The sequence below is a fragment of the Mus caroli genome, unplaced genomic scaffold (genome assembly GCF_978045245.1).
Source record: "Mus caroli unplaced genomic scaffold, Mus_caroli_1 scaffold_12, whole genome shotgun sequence".
NCBI lineage: Eukaryota > Metazoa > Chordata > Mammalia > Rodentia > Muridae > Mus > Mus caroli.
This window is the reverse complement of record NW_028227267.1, coordinates 27,761,733-27,779,576: the sequence shown is the minus strand read 5'-3', so window position 1 is coordinate 27,779,576 and position 17,844 is coordinate 27,761,733. Positions and strand designations below refer to the sequence as shown.

General features: G+C 49.9%; 1 protein-coding gene across 1 annotated transcript in view; it reads right to left on the bottom strand.

Moving 5' to 3' along the window:
- Nucleotides 1-17,844, bottom strand: part of Grid1 (glutamate ionotropic receptor delta type subunit 1) — a 770,962-nt gene that overhangs the window by 748,992 nt on the left and 4,126 nt on the right. The window lies entirely within an intron of this gene.

The window sequence follows — 17,844 nt, the reverse complement described above, 5'->3', positions numbered from 1 at the left end:
GTGGTGGTATACACCTTTAATCCCAGCACTTGGGAGGCAGAGGCAGACAGAGTTCAAGGCCAGCCTGGTCTACAGAATGAGTTTGAGAACAACAAAGGCACAGAGAAACCTTGTCTTGCCCCTCCCCCACCCCCCAAAAAAACCGCTAATATGTAGCAATACCAGAGCTCAGTTGCTTCAAAGAGTTGCCTCTCATCTCCTAACTCTAGGAGACAAGAAAACAAGTTTGATGGACCTGCCATACCCTGCACACCCTCACCCTACCGTGTGCCTGGCCCTGACTCATCACCACTGAGTATTTCAGAAGTGAACCAATACCTCTGCCAACCATCTCCTAGGCGCCTCTGGGGGTCTTGAATTCCAGAGGAGTCTCTAGAGAAGCTTGGTGAGGTAAAGGCCAGAAAGAAGCAGCAGTGAGTTAGAGGAAGCCACAAGACTGACAGAGACAAGACCAGAAAAGATCAGAGGCTCACTGGGGAGGGGTGAGGTAGACCCATGCCTGCCCTTGGGGACCAGATTCAGTGATTACTGCACAGCTTCAGACACGCTAATTAACTTGCGGCTCCCAGGGGCGGGCGTCACTCCTGCCGCACTGATGACTACTGAGCCCTCACAGAACTAGTCATAGGGTGCACACCAGGGAAGAAAGGCAGAGCTCTTGGCTCCTGCTAGGCAGGATGGCTGCCTTGAGAGCCCTAGTGGGCAGTATGGAGGCCAGCTATGCCCTGCTGAGGAACCCACAAGAATGGAAGAGAATGAGTGGAGGCAGACAGCATTGAGCCAGAGACCAGGAGGCAACACTGGGAAGAAGGTGACCTCAGGAAAATGTGAACTCAGGTAGGATTACCCAAGATGCACCAGGGACCTTCCAAAGGGTTACAGGACAACATCCTCGGCCTGGGTGTGGCAATCAGCACAGATACTCAGTCCCCCACACCACCCACATTGACTGAGCTCCTGCCGTCTTCCTAGTGCAGTGCTGGAGAAAAAAGACCCCCAAAGACAAAGACAATCTCTGGCCTCCTAAGGCATCGTGAGAATGGGTACAAGCATCCAAGCAGTTCAAGGACAGTGATGTTGACAGGGTGGCAGGAAGTAAGGTAAAATTCAAAATGGAGGCTAAGGAAGGCAAAGGAGATGTGCCCAGAGCAAGAGGAGAATGAGCCACACAGACAGGAGAGGGGACACCCAGGAGCCTCTCGGGGACTCTAAGTGAGACCTGTGAAGAACAGGACAAAACCTAAACTTTAGGATGAGTGAGAATGGAAGCTAGATATGCAGAAAGCACACAACACTGATCCGACCAAACCAGGAAGCCCCAAAAGAGGGTAGTGACATCTTCTAAAGGCTGGAGGGATGGACGTAAGGACAGAGGCAGGAGAAGCCCCTGCTGATACACATACCGAGGACCTGTCACAAGAGTGGGAGCCTAGTGTGTCCTGAAAGAATGCAGGCAAACACCAGCATTCACCCTGTCCTTGGGATGCACCTATGGGCCAAATGGCAGGGAAGAGGGAAGGAGCTAGCCCCCTGTTTGAAGGCTTCTAGGCATAGAAACTGGCGTGAAAACTTAAGGCGTCTGCCTAGCAGGGACAACCCTGGAGGGAAGACCAGAAGTGGCCGAGGAAGAACGGGAATGAACACTCTGCCTCCCAGGGGGCCACACAACTCCATCCTCCTAACCTAGAACCAGAGGTCGCCTCCGGCGATTGATTCTGTTTTTCCTGTCCAGCCTCAGCAGACAATTCCAGGGTCACCATTCCAATCCTGACTCATGAAGGACAGACAGGCCTCAGGCTCAGCAAGCCCCAGTGAACACACATACACACGCACACACGCACACATACATACACACACACACATATACACACATGTGCACACATACACTCACACGCATACATGCACACACACATACACACACATATACACACATGTGCACACATACACTCACACACATGCAAACGCACACATACATGCACACACACATATACACACATGTGCACACATACACTGACACACATACACACACACATGCACACACATAAACACACACACATGCATGTGCACACACACACACTCCTGCCTTATTTCCTGAGGGACACACACTTCCTGGCCTTTGCACATGCCATTTCCCTACCCCTATTTGCTGTCCTACCTTGCCCCTGGCAAAGCCCTGCTTGTCCTCTAAGCCTCAGTCCCTGCCCTAGGGAATGTCCCTGAATGCCTAGGTTCATCCTCCCAACATAATCCTCTTACACACAAGAAGAGGACTCTGGCAACAGGAAATCCTTCTGCCAGCACTGGAGCCAACTGCCACAGACATGCTAATGGGTGCCCAGGCCTCCTGCTGTCCACTAAACAAGATCTATGACAGAGAAGACCTACCCCATGTCCACGGTGCCCTCCATAAACAAGGCAGTGCTAGCCATTGTGGTTCCAACACATGTCCACCCCACAGCCTGAGCGTCAGCCCCTCTCAGCTCCTTCCAAGGCTTCTTCCTCACCAGCTGGAAATGCCAGACAGACACATGGTACGAAACCATGTGTGGTAAAACCTCACTCACATTTTGCAATCTGTGGTCTCTCATGGCAGGCTCAGCAACTGTGGAGATGTTGCCCGGCAGTGGGTGTCAGGTGGAGGTGGGCCCAGCCCCCATTCCCATCCCCACCTTCCCATGCAGGCACCTTAAGTTTGAGCTGGGGGCCTACACATCTCTGAGCCACATCCTTCTTTTCAAGGAGCCTCTATTTAGAGGACTAGATCCCAAGATCAGCTACAAGGAGGCTTGGCCAAGGAGCCCACACCACGGTCCAACTTTAGAATACTAACTCTGGTTCTATCAAGGAATGAGAGAAGGCTTTGTCACAGGGTTCAATATGATCTCAATCTCGTCCGCTCCTGCCTATTTCTGAGACCCTGAGAAATTCTGTTCTTTTCCCCATAGCACTGGTAAGAAGCCTTAGCCAATAAGGGCTCTCAGCCAAAAAAGAGGTACAAGAAGTGAGTGCTGGAGAAGGGAGAGACTGATCAGCCCCCACATTGGACAGCATATTCTTCTAAGCTGCGTGCAGGTCTTCTACAGTGCCGCAGTCAGCATAAGAAACCAGACTGGATAAGCAACTCTCCAAGACCAGAGATCTCTAACATTGGTCATCAGCATGTCAGCTCAAATCCAGAAAAGCCAAGGAAAGAAACAAGTGAAAATGGAGGTTGATACCTCCTCATCAATACCATATAAACACACACACTCAGGTCCTTGCCCGACAGCCACTAAGACACAAGGAGCTTTTTCTATTGATTCAGTTGGCCTCACTAGAACAGCCCCACCTAGAGGAATAGCCTGCAACCCTCGGGATGGTCTGTGGTGCAGTAGGCAGGAAGAGTCAGGGTGCGGGTCTGATCCTCAGCCTGGGTAGGCCAGCCTCTGAGGACAGAGGGGAGGGCAGACCTGAGAGAGGCCAAGCCCAACCCCCAGGAAGCCTTGTGGAGTGCATGCAGCTCCCCTTCCCAGTGGCATCCTGGCAGGGTGGTGATGCACCCACTGCATTTTACTAGCGGACACTGGCAGTGGAGCCCAGCAGCCAATCCTGTCAGCACTGACAACTGAGAAGTCTTATCTTTGAGTCATACATGTGTTTGTTTCTCTATAAAGTATAAAGCGTGAGTCCTTTAAGAATAAAGTCTATGGAAGTATCCAGAAGTATCCAGGTTCAGGGCAAAGACCACTGTGGGGACTCAGAAAATGGATGGGTGGATGGATGGGTGGATGGATGGATGGATGGATGGATGGATGGACGGGCAAATTACTTTCCTTGTTCTTGCTGCTGCTACTTCTGCTGGTTAGTTGGTTTTGGTTGGTTCTGGTTGGGTTTGGATTTGGGGGTTTTGTTGCTGTTTGGTTTGGTATTTTGAGACAGGGTCTTACTATGTTACTGACCTGGAACTTTCTATGTGCATCAGGTTGGCTTCAACTTGCAACAACCCTGCCACTGCCTCCTGCTACCATCCAGCTATACTTCCTTGTCCTCTTTCCCCCATTTTCATATGCGTGGGGGTGGTGTGCATACATGTGTGGTGTATGCAGATGTGCACACATGTGTGTGGGCTTGTGTGGGGGTACATGTGCACATGGGTGCACATGCATGTAGAGGCCGGAGGTTGATGTCAGGAATCTCCCTCGGTCACTTCTCTACTTCATGCACCAAGACAAGGCTTCTCAGTCAAACAGAGCGCTCACCTACATAGCTAGTCTTGCAGGCCAGCTTGCTCTGGGTACACCCGTCTCTGAAACCCGAGGCTGGAATTCCAGGCAGCTGTTATGCCCACTGGCATTCCATGGATTCTGAGGAGCCAAACTCTGGTCCTTATGTGTGTGCAGCAGTGCTTAGCCAACTCCTCCCCTCTAGTGTTATCACTGCAGGATCAACAAAGGACACCACATGTGGCCTTAGCTACATGGACGCACCAGACATCACCAAGGCACTCCAAAGCAGGCTCTGAAGAGGACCTAGCAGATCTCAGCTTAGCAAAGTCCAGGTCCTCAAGCTGGAGTTTCTCCAGACATTTCTGCCTTCTTTGAACATAAGTGAACCTCCCAATACTCAGCTTAAACTGTGGCTCATCTTCTGGATTTCTATATATAAAAAATAAATCATCTAACAAAAAAATCTGTATCTACAGTATATAGAACAAAGGAAGATTTCAAAGCCCATTAACTCACAGAGATGCTATGTTACTAGGAGAATATGGGCTGTATAATTAAAACAATTTAAATCCGATTACAAAGAGACAGTGGGCTTTACTGCCTGCCATCATCTCACTAAGGAAAAGAAAACCAATATCTTGCAGGTTTTTAGGTTTCTATAAGCTCATGAATTAGAACACACTTTTTACCACTGTTCCATGTTGCTGACAAGATAAGAGACCATCCTTGAAGTAGTAGGTCTTTATAGAGATCTGCTAGGTGTGCCTGGTGGCCAAGGTCCTTAAGTTAAAGTCCACGTGACCCTAATGTGAGCGTACCCTCTGAAAATCCCAGTCTTGGAGCTTCTGGCTCCTGATCCTGGCTCCCACATCCTCTACTGAGCCACCGAGCCCTGTGTCTGCTGAGGGAAAACTGGCAAGACCAAATGACAGCTGATGGCCCAGACAGGGACAGGGATCCTAACGTGTAGAGCAGAACTGTGCATTTCAGTCTGAAATGGGGCACATGTGCAGCTGTGACGCAGGGGAACAGTGACAACCTCATTAGCCACACAACTATAGGGAGCCAGGGAAAGGTGCCATGTGACCAGCCCTGCCCTCAGCATCCTGCCGCTCCAGCATGAAAAGCAGCTACTGACTGGCTAGAAGCAACAGCCAGGAAGCTATCACACAAGAGCTGGGCCGTCCAGACCTGTTCCATCAGGTTCTCCAGGTGAAGCCTGGATCCTGACCCTTGTCTGATTCCCCAAAGCTGAGGCATGAGCCTGCAGAGCCCACACATACTTGGCACAGTATCTGGTACAGGCCCAACCCCTCAGATACATGTAGATAGGGAATGAATGGTCATATACTATGTGCATGCAGTAGATATTCCCTTCCTCTCAAAACCATTCTTCAAAGTAGACATGGAAATTCCACGTCACAGACATTTAGACTGAGGCTCAAAACCTAAGGGCACATGCAACGAATCATACAGCCACAAGAGGCAGAGGAAGGATTCTGCCTGGTGTCAAAGGCCACTCATGAGTCTCATACCACCCCACCTTCCCCCAGACCCCCAATGAGCTTACACCAAACCACGTCTAGGGAAGGATCGTGTATGAGCAAGTGCCAGCAATACCATCTGATGCCAAGGGAGAATGAAGCAGAAGGCCCTCCTAAATTAGCCTCTTTTAGACCCAGTAACACTTGTAGGACATGCTCTCCACATCCCGAGAAGCCTCTGTTCTGATTATTGAAGTTCTACATCAGATCTTCCCCATAAGCCTGGCCGATTTCAGGTCTTGTAACTTTTGAGGCCCACAGAGATCCATCTGGTCCACTCTGATCTGCTGCCATGGTACTGAGCAGCATATAGGTAGGCCAGGCAACACCTCACCTCTGTTCACCAAGGGCACCAGTCACACGACTGAGGAGGGGATCTCAAGCTACTGGCCAGCCCCACATGAGTTAGAGAGTGCCTCCTCTTTCTTTGCCCTGATGGATAATCCAAGCGGCACCATGCATGGCTCCCTGAAGGGCCCAGTTGTCTATGACTTTCTCTCATGCCAGATCACACTACCTTTTGCACAGACCATGTGCCACAGACTGCCATTGGTGCATCTGAGCTGTTATCTCTGGCTCTGGTCTGAGTGAAGAAAAGCCCCAGGCTGTGATGTCGTACACAATGCAGATTCCCTTGTCAGAAGCTAATACTATCTTCCACACAATGCATAGTATGAGACTTTGAGTGCAGCCCAGTAGAACAGAGCAGGAGGGTGAAACAGAGACAGGATTGGAGCTACCTCACCCACTACCTGGACTTGGGTAAGTTTGTAGCTCTAGTCCAGTTCTCAAAGCAGGGTGGCCAGGCAGCGTTCCCAGAACAGCCTGAAGTCCGCTCCTCTCCCCGCCCTATGGGGGACAAGGAAGCTATAGGCATGGGAAGTGGGAGATAGCCACTAGGGTGGGCATAGGTCCCGCAGAAATCCTGGGACCCACCCAGTACTGGAGATCTAACTCAGGGCGCCAGACATGCTAAGCATTCTACTACTGAGCCAAGTCTCCAGACCTCGTTACTTTTTGAAACAGAGTCTCACTAAGTTGCCCAGCACTAAGTTGCCCGGCTGACATCGAACTTGGCAGTCCTCACACCTCAGCCTCCTGAGTAGCTGGGGTTCCTGGCCTGCTGGCCTCCTTCTCTCATGACATGCCACTCTCTTGGCTGGCTTTGCTGCCCACACCACATTCTGCTCTGTGGTTGCAGCTCACAGAGTAGACAGCTAGGAGGACCTGGCTCTGGTCACTATTGAACATGCCATGTGTCTGAAAACAGGATCTGCAGACTGGAGGCTACCCTTGGCCCTCTTACTTGCCAGAGGAGACCCCACTTCTTTCCAGTCCATGGCCACCTACTTTCTGTGCTGACCTGATCTGTTTAATTAGGTGAAGAAGTCACCCTCTGCCTTTTGCGTCCTGCAATAGTCCACTTCTCAGGGTCCTCAGCGGCCCTCGAAAGTGTCCCCGGGATAGGCAGTGTCCTCAGGATCAATAGGACACACAGGCCCAGGGCAAGGCCTAGTCTCTTTGAGCTTCTCTTTATACCTTAGAATCTGCAGGGAGCTACCAGGATGGGCCATTCAGGGGGAGAGAACAGAGAAAAGAGTCACTCAGGTGAGGAGGCTGAGATCGGGGCCAAAGGCAATGGTTGCAGGTGCAATATGAAGCAAGGGACAAGGATATGATACCCAGACCCAGTGCCCTGACCTGAAAATGGGCTTCATGACACAAAGCCGGTCCCAGAAGAAGGGGGTTCTTACAGTAGCCCTGAGGGCAGTGAGCTTTCAGCCCGTCTGCTGTTAGAACCGGGGTCCAGAGGGCAGATGAGCCCACCATTCAGGGCTCTTCAGGATTGAGGCTCTGAGGTGCCCTTCGCCTGCCTAGCCCGAAGGTTTCCTCCCTATTCCTACTCCAACCCAACTGCTCAGCTGACTGTACCCCAAATGCCCCCCTCACAATGCCTCCTGGCCCACAAGCTAGCACGATGTCTCTGCTCCAAAGACCATCTTTATCCGCCCACCTCTGTCCTCCCAGATCTGTGTTTCCAGCCCTGCCTGACCCAGAAGAGGTCTCACAGCAGCATACCTGGGTCCCCTGGGGCCCACTGAGCAGGAACATCCAGCTGTTCGTGCAATACAGGCACATCCCATGGCTCCACATCTGTTCCCTTTAACTTGACATCCCTCGGGTAAGACAACACTGTTGCCTCATGGGCCCACCAGCTCCTCTTTTCCTTGGGTGCCCCACCCAGTTCTGCTGAATCCCTCTTATGCTCAGCCCAGGAGATGGAGTGGTGGTGCACAAGCCTGGCCAAGAAGAAGCGATTACACATCTCCAGCACTCGAATTGATTTGGGAGGAACTGACTAGCCCCTTGCCGTACAAACAGCCATCGTAAGTCCCTGAGGAGGCTTATGGTAAATAATCCCCCATAATCCCCTTCCTGCCATGAGGAGAGACCAGGGCTGAGCTGAGTAGATATCAACCTACAGTGGCCAGGATGGTGTCTAGGAAGGAAGCCCATCCAGGGGATAGCAGGGGGAAGAGCTGGAAGATGAATACCATCTAGGCTCTGAATCTATCCATGCCTGAAGAACAGTCTCTTTGGCTGCAGTGACCTAATAGACATGCCTCTTTGCCTAGCCCGTCTGAGGGCTCCTGACACCTGCAAAACAAGGACGACTAAGAGGGTGCTTTCAGACCCATGTCAGAATTCACGCATTAAAGGGAGAAATATGGGAGGGCCTTGTTGCTCCAGAGAACACACGCATGGAACTTCCTCATGGGCCATGAAAAGCCCACTCACTCCACCCAGCCTAGGATGCCATGCCCTCTCCACAATCCTGATGGGTCCCCGGCAGCATGCCATCAGTTAGGCTCCCTGGGAAGGGTGTTTCTGGGGACAGCAACCTCTATACTCAATCACTAGGTTCCTAGCACTTCTACACACATGTTAGGTAAGCTTTCAGATTCTTAAAGCAATCTATTAACAAAGGTAGCACTGTTCCCATTTCACAGGCCAAAAGCTGAGGCTCAGCAAGTTCAGTCCCTTGACAAGGCACATCAGGAGCACTGTGTGCTAAAAGGGACACTGACAAATACATCCGTTAGCAAAAGAAACGCAGGTAGTACTAGCCAGGCTCCAGAGCCTGGGCTAGAAAACATGCAAGGATCACGGTAACGGTCTTTGGATGTTGAAAGGCTATAGTGAGGAGACAAGCCCAGCATAAACTTGGGTCAGAAATGTGCATCACCTACCCCTGAGGGATACAGGTCATTCACTGTGCACCAAACATTTTGTGTGTGTGTTTTGGTTTGGTTTTGGTTGGTTTTTGTTTTGTTTTTTTTTTGTTTGTTTGATTTGTTTTGTTTTTGAGAGATTCAGGCTCCAAGGCCCTAAAACAGGAGAGTGGGCTGTCGCTGCTGTCACAAGACACCACAGACTGTATGCCTTAAGCAGCATAAATGTTCCCTCATAACTCTACAGGCTCAAAGCCCAAGATCAAGGTGTCAGCATAACGGCTTCTGAGAGGGCCCTTCTCCTGGCTGGTCGATAGTCACCTCTCACTGTATCCTTACAAAAGAGAAATAGAGACTCTTGACTCTAGTGTCTCTCCTTACAAGAAGACACCATTGAGACAAACCCTGTCCAGAGCTCAGAGCTCAGAGAGGTACCAGCACCTAGCATTTTTCCAGCTAGACAGAAGACAGAAGCAAGATTCCGGGGTCACCCTCTGCCACCCCAGGATGCTGGGAACAGGAGATGGGCCAGGGAGAGAGAGCCCTCTTCCCAGATCATGAAGGTGAGGCCCAGAGGAAAAAAGTGACCCTTACAAGACCAGGAATCCAACTGGTCCGAGGTGATGGTTCTGACTTTTATTGCTGTGACAAACACTTGGCAAAGGAGCTGGGGGAGGATTCAATTCATTATTTCACAGATTTCAGTCAATGGTCACTTGGCTCTGTTTCTCCTGGGGCCATACACGGTAAGGTAAGTACTGCCTGCGTATGTATCTTTTGCTAACAGACGTATTTGTCAGAGCTGGCAAGCTCTGTGTGGAAGAGCTAAGTGGCTCATGTCAAGGCATGCAGGAAGCAGAGAAAGAGTCTTGGGAGAAATTATGCCTTTCCAGGGCACACCCACAATGACCTATCTCCTCCGCCTAAGTCTCACCTCCTGCTTCTCACCACCTCCCACAACACCATACCAAGTGTGACTCCATCCACGCTGAGAATCACAGCTCTTCAGAGTTAATCACTTCCCAAAAGACCATCCACTGACAACCACGCCCCACACATGAGCCCGGGAGGGTGCACTTCAGATACCAGTCATAACATTGAAGATTCAGACGCAAACATACCTCTGTCCACCAACCAAAGCAAGGCCTATAGCCGGCTCCTACAGGGCTGAGCCAGCCGGGCCCATAGCAGCCACTCTGCACTCTGAGCAAACATGGCTACCATAAGGTTACAATGCTATGCAATTATAGGCAGAATACCCAGAGCCCAGACCTGCACAGATGGCTCCACACTGCCTCTAATCATGTTGTCAGCGCTGACCTCCTTCACTATTCTCCTGGGACACCCAGGAAGGCTGAAGTTCAACTTCAAGACACTAGCCTCCGCTGATAGATATGACACAGGGGATGCAGCCCACAACAACAGCACAGAGTAAAGCCTACAGCTGACTTGGGGACCACTACAACACTCATCCTTTCTCTACCTAGCAGCTGCCCAGTGCCTGACCCCTAGCCTAGGATCTTAGTATATTTTCTTACCATCCTATGGCTGGCCTCTACATCAATACCCAACTGACAGTGGGGACAATTGAGATGAGCAGCTAGAGTCACAGCCGAGCAGGGATAGAAGCCTCAGTCCACCTGAAGGAGCACGTGAGGCACCTGTCATCTCCCGGGCTACATCTATTCCTGGGTAGAGTAGAAGGGACAGGCAAGGCACAGCTGTGAACAGGTGCAGGGCAGGTGGCACCGCATCTGCAGGTGCTGGCTGCCTGGCTGGGCTCTGGCAATAACAATGTGAAGGCAGCAACCTGGAAAGGCAGGATTAGCCAGGGCCAATAGCTGGAAGAGGACCCGAGGCCCAGCAGACTGGGAACCTGCCCCATCCGCTGCCCACAACCAGGTAAAAAGATGTCTATTGATCACTCCTAGCCCCAAGCCTGAGCTTCAGGATGGGGAGAACGCTGGGCCTGTCCGCAGCCTATGAAATGGGAAACTGTTTAGAGACAGAAAGGGGAAACCCCAGAGAATGGGACACTGACAAGCTGTCAGAGAGGACAGCGCCCCAGAGAAAGGACTGTCACCAACCAGTAGCAGGTTAATGTTAACTGTCAACTTGGCAGAATCTAGACTCGCTTGGGAGAGGGGCCTCTGGGCCTGACTGGGAGGGCTTGATTTGACGGTGTTAATTGATGTGGGAAACTTCTCTTTAGTTGTGGGTGGGACTTGTGCTGTGTGCTGGAGGGCTAGCTGAGCAGTAACAGGCATGCCTTCGCTGCTCTCTTCTGATTACACATGCCATGTGACCCGCTCCCTCAAGCTCCTGCCATGCCATGTGACTTCCCCACCAGGGTGGACCGTAAATTGTGAGCCAGAAAATCCCTTTCCTCCTCAAACTGATTGTGTCAATACTGTATCACAACATGGAAAGAAGAGACAGGTCGAGGGCTGAGGCTGTAGGAAGTCTGGGCACAGGTGTGTCCCTGCTGGTGGCCCCAATGGTGGCCCCAATGGTGGCCCCAATGGTGGCCAGGCCTGGAGCAGGTTTACTTTTTGTTTTATTTTATTGTTATATAAAACTCTGTAGTTATTGCACTTATATACATTGAAGGGTGTTTAAATGGAGCTAATTGCACAATGTATTACCCAAAAAATGTCCGTAATGAGAACACTTAATATCTACCCTTATCCTTTCCCAAGAACACAGTGGACCACCATTAACCATAGTCCCCGCCCTGTACCGCAGACCTCTTACTCCTCTTATTCAGCTGTAATTACGTCTCTTCACACCAGCATCTCCCTGTCTCCTCCTACCACCCCAGCCTCTCACAGGCATGGCCCTGAGTAGAATATCCAAAAGAACTCACATCTATGCATTAGACTAAATCAGACTAGGAGTGTTTTAGAAGTGGTGCAGAACCAACACTTCAGCTTTTGAGTCAATACTGTTTTCTAGAGAACTGGGTTAGCCAGTTTGTTAACTGTGATGAAACGCCTGACAGAAACAGTTTATAGGAGTGGGGATTTACTAGGACCAGCAGAGGGCCCTGTTACCCTCAGGGCTAGGGCAAGACAGGGCATCCTGATAGAAGCACATGGTGAAGCTAACTGCCTACCTCCTGCCGGGAAGGAAGTGAAAGAGAGAGAAGGAAGAGAGGACCCGGTTTCTCTTTTGAGAGCACACTCTCAAACACTAGAGATCTCCCACTTGACCACATATCCTGCAGGTCCCACCAGGCCCCCAAAGCACCAGGTGCAGACCTTAAAGGAAAGGCAACAGCATTGAAGGAACAAGGTCTGGGCCTTGACCTGGCAACTACAAGACTTACAACAGTCTCTCTGCCCTGCCTGCTCTACGAGATGTGACTGAGAGCACTCAGGGACAGTTATGAAGGTCTCCAAGAAAATCCTGGAGAAGTGGCCCTGGTGCCATTGTGAGAGTTGGAGGATGCCCCACACACATGCGGACACAGACATGTTCAGAGGCAGCGTGGATGGTCTCGCTAGACTGTGACCTCCTACTACATACCTGGCATAAGACACCCTCAGGCTGGCTGTCAAGTAAGCCTAGCATGCCAATCTGGAGGGCAGAACAGGGGTCAGAAACTTATCTGAGTCTAACCCCAAAGCATGAGATGAATGGGGCAGCCACACAGCCTATAAAATGAGAGGGGGTATGGACTCACATGTATGCATTTAGATACATTTGCTCCCATCACACTGGTCCATATGTGTGTGCACACTCACTGAAATTATCCCAGTGATCATTGGGTAAGAACCCTAAAGCCTGGGAGGAAAGCTGGAGAAAAGCCAGTGGTGAATCCAGAGAGGGTTACACAGTTCCAGGTACCTAGTCAGACTCTAGCAAGGAGCCCTGTGCACCTGCAGCCTTGGCACACGTCCTCGGAGTTGAAGCATCACAGACAACACTACTGCAAGGCCAGGAAAAGCATCTCCTCCTAGGCCCGGGGCACCAAAGCAAGACTGACCATAGTGGGCTTTAGGTAGACAGAGGGGAAGATGGGACAGGGACGGGAGCCTTCTTCCACACACAAAGAGGCTGGAACCTGAGCAGCAGCCCACACTTGCAGTGAGGCTGGTCAAACAGGCGTTTCTTCCATGCACTTCCTTATGTGAAAGCAGCCTCCAGGTCCAGAAAGGGAGTCGATTGCCATGCCGGAGCACATGGGAGTATGTATGTAGAGGAACCCACCAGTTCTATAGGTGATACCTGCAGAACACTTCTGCAGAATGAAAACCCAGCCACACATCCCAAAATACTCTAGCAACTTGGGATGAGCCCAGAGACCCAGCAAGAAGGCAGCAAGCAATGCAGCAGCCTAACGAAATGGAAAGGAAGTAGAGGTCTACAACACGCCCTGGCCCTCACAGGCACACAGAGGCTGCACACTAGTGGCCCACAAAGTCATTCAGATCCTAGTCCCCAGGGCTGGGACTTTGCGGGCTATGTGGCACGGAAGATGGGCTATTGATAGAATTAAGTTTTCAAATCAGCTAACCTTAAAATGAGGATGTCACTCTTGATTATCCCCAGAAGAGAGAGGTGGGGTCAGATGACACCATGTGAAAAGAACCCGGTTCACTGCTGTGAGTTTTGGAGAAGAATCGTGGAGCCCAGAGCTGGGGAAGAAGCAGCGCTGCTGGGAAAGCAGAAAAGGCAGCGACACGGTTCTGTGCCAGAGTAACCCTAAGGGATCATCCATGCCAGCACCCGGGCCTCAGCCCGGTGAATCCACATCAGGCAGTGGGTCCTAGAGACAACTTTTTGATGGCATAGATGCCAAGCAATGTCTCCAGCATCTTGAAGATGCCCTGGGGGGGGGGGGGGGCAGATGTGGCCTCAGTGGAACCTGTAATTCTGAGTAGAATTAGAAGAGGACATAGTAGGGGGGAGAGAGAGAGACAGAGAGAGACAGAGAGAGAGAGAGAGAGAGAGAGAGAGAGAGAGAGAGAGAGAGAGAGAGAGAGAGAGAGAGATCACCAGAACTCAATAACAATGTGGCAAGTGACAAGTGAGGGTCAGAGTGCCCACCAGGAAGATGCTGAGGGTAAGCTTATATCAGACCTTCAGTGCATGGCTACCTATGCACTTCCTGTATTTTTTTAAATCATATTACTTTCATTCTGCCAACAATAAACTATACTTAAGTAATTTTACCTTTTTTTAGTTTTTGAATGTGGTGTTAAGCATTGGGCTCCTGCTACCACACACAGTAGGTGGGCACTCTATGCCATCCCCAGGCTGCTGCTACCACACATAGTAGGTGAGAACTCTGTGCCATCCCCGCTCTTTACTTTGTCTCCCCCAAACATGCTTCTCCTTTTTTTGAAACAAAGTCTTATGTAGCCCCAGCTGGTATCAAGCTCACTTCTTAGCTGAGGATAAGCCTTACCTTCTGACCTTGCTCTTACCTCCCAAGTGTTCTGATTATAGGTATATGCAACACGACACTTGGTTTGTGTGGTCTGAGGGTTAAACGGGGGGGGGGGGGGGGGGGGCTCTGAGCAGTCCAGACAAGCACTCTCCTAACTGGGGACATCTCCAGCCCCTTTTACCTGGTCTTCCTAATGTACTCTCATGCTCCTGGTAACTAGAGAATATTGTACTTTCCTTCCCGCATCCTGCCTTGCTGTGACAGATACATCCACAGCACACCCAATGGCTCACATCTCTTACTCACAATAAAAGATAATTTCGTGGAAGGAGACTCACGTTCAAGCCAGCTCTTTTATGGATGTGCATAATCTTCTGCTTGAGCAGACACTGAAAAACAGTGTGACTTTTTCAACACATTAGCATCTTTTCTCATACTTGTCTTGTAGAACACAAGTTCTTGTACTTGTTAATGCAAACTTTACCAATCAAAGATGCAACATTTTAGAGCCTTAACTGTCCTCCTGTGCTGTTGTTTATTCATTTTAGACACTCAGAAAATACATATTCTATATACTATCCTAAAAGACAGTATTTGGACGGAGTTTGTAAGACCAGCCTGCGGAAATCATAGGTATAAAAATTAGGGCCAGAACATCCAAGGAGAGGATCTTGTTTTCTTCATAAATACTTAAATATGTATATCTCAGCATAAATGATGACTTTCTTGAATGAATGAGTGAGTGAATGAGTGAATGAGTGACCATGCATACCAGGTAACACATACAGGCACTACAAGTAATGTTTACAATTAGATCATGGATGCTTCAGAAAAAGCCAGTTAATAGCACATGGAACAGGATGGGAGCCCTCTTCATTTATAAAACACAATGGAAGAAAAAAAAGACTGGAAGAAACTAGTTCAGTAGAATTCGGGGGTGGGGTTGTTTGGCTTCTTGCTGCTTTCTGTGCCTTCCAGGTTTTATGTAATAAGCATGTGCTGGCCTCTTTCTCTCCTACATTTTAAAAGTAACACACGTTCATTGTAGCCATGCATTCCTTTAGTAGCTGGGGGCTTGGGGTAAAAGCTAAAGAACGAAAAGGTCATTTAGGGTCCTCCCTCAAGGAATTCACTAGCTGAAGAAACTATGTGGCTGAAAATATCAACAGCCCTAAGAGACGCTGAGGAAAAAGTCATAGCTGGGTCAGGGAATAGGGAGGGAATTAGTGTTTACTGAACACCAACCTCGGGCCTTATGCAGGCAATTTATACATGTCTCATCTCATCTAATCCTTCCAATGGTCCCAAGAGGCAGCAACTACAATTATTCCCTTTTAACAGATCTAGAAGCAGCAGCTCAGCACAGGGTCAAGGCTCCCCCAGATCATGCAATCAGAGAGGCAGGCTCTCTGCTAGCTTTCTCTGGGCTCCAGCATTCAGGCCTCCAGCCCTGGGTCACCACAACGCTGTCTCTCAAATCACAACAAAGCATCGAGCAATCCCAGACCCCTTGCTGGGGACACACTGAGCACTTGTCTTCTCTAACGTGAAGACTGAATCCCAGCATGCCCTTGCTCTCCATCCCCCAAATACTGTCTTCTGCAATAAGTGTCCATGCTCAGGAGAAAAAGCTGAGATAGTCATCCAGCTAGAGCCAGCTACTGGGCAGACAAGTACCCCATAGAACACAGCCAAGAAAGGAGACCCAGTGAGCTGAATACTTGCTCCACAGGCACAAGGCCAGGGGGAGGAGGCTGCTAAGCATTGCTCGGCTTCTCCCAGGGCCTCCAGGGATAGCTCCTCCCTTCCCTTCTAGGCACCAGGAGCTATGCAGAGTCAGGGAATGGATAACAAGGTGGATTTCAGCCTGTGCCATTTCCCACGGTTGAAAGTGCATGCCAGCTTTAACCACTACACACCAAATTAGCAGCAGGCCCTGGCTGGGGTTCTTTACCTAGAAACCGCCTACCCAATCCTCAGTATCTAACCCACTCATTCCAGATGTGCAGAAACACTCCCAGACCCTTCTGAGAGTGTCCTCTTACCATTCTTGGAGACTGAGACATTTTTCCAGTTACACAAAAAAAGAAACTAGTGACCATTTAAAAAGCAAACAAACAAACAAACAAACCCATGTCTAAGCCAGTAAAAGGCCCTGGCTGGAGCCTTTCTTGCCAAGAAGAAATTGCACTTGGGGCTTGAAGGTCAAATGGCACCTAGCTCTGCGTTGTCTGTTGTTTAGATTGTTCCACTGGTTGGCAAGTAAAAGACCAGGATTGAGAGCCAAGTGTGGTGCTGGAGGAAGGCTGGCCTCTGATGCTAGCACTCAGGAGGATGAAGTAAAAGAAGAGCCTGAGCTACCGAGCAAATCCCTGCCTCAAAAACACCCCTCGCCCCAAAGTTCTATTTTGCAACTGAAGTACAGACCTGGACAGTCAGTCTCCTTTTTCTTGTTTCTTGTTTCTTTTTTTAAGGAAGCTTTGTCCGGATGCCCAGAGTAGCCACTTGTTATGTGGGCATACTAAGCGCACAACGGTGCCTTGTTTTCTTTCTTAGAGATTTATTTGTTTTATGTATATGAGAACCCCATCTTCAGACACACCAGAAGAGGGCATTGGATCCCACTACAGATGGTTGTGGGCCACCATGTGGTTGCTGGGATTTGAATTCAGGATCTCTGGAAGAGCAGCCAGTGCTCTTAACTTCTTCAGCTCCATGAGGCGTCTCTTAAAAATTTGTTTTTCATTAAAAAAAAAAGGCGCATCTACAATACTAGGACTTTTCCTGCCACCAAGGCACAAATCACCTGAAGCTGTGTGACAGCTGTTTCATCAACAGAGATGACCTCTCCAGGGACCCTGTTGCACAGTTCATCCATGTATGCATCCTGCCTCCAGTTAAAACCCTGTGTAAGATTGTCACCTTCAGTCCCCAGGGTCCTTCTGGTAGAGATAGCTGTGCTCTACACCATGAAGAAAGTCACCAGAACCTGCAACCATAGTCGAGGTGTGCTAATCTGATAGAGGCCACAGACAGAGGTCCCAAGGAGTCATGATGAGAACACACCCACAAAAATAACTGCGGTCAGAGGGCAACTGGAGACAGATTGTGGGATGGGGCCACATAAGAAGGACAGGCACTACCCCATGACTCTACTTCAGAGGACATAAGACAACAGACCTCTGCTGGAGCCGGAAGCAGCACTTCACAGTCTTTTATGTATGTGTGAGTATTTTGCCTGAACACATAAGTGCATCACATTTGCGCAGGTACCAGCAGAGGCCAGAAGAGGGTGTACTTCTAGACCTGAAGTTACAGGCAGTGGTGAGATACCATATGGGTGGTAGTAATCAAACCAGGGTCCTCTTCAAGAGTGGGAAGTGTTATTAATTACTGAGCCACCTCACCGGCCCCACAGATCTCAGAATAAAACAACACCAGTCTCTCCCTACCCACCACCACCTCCA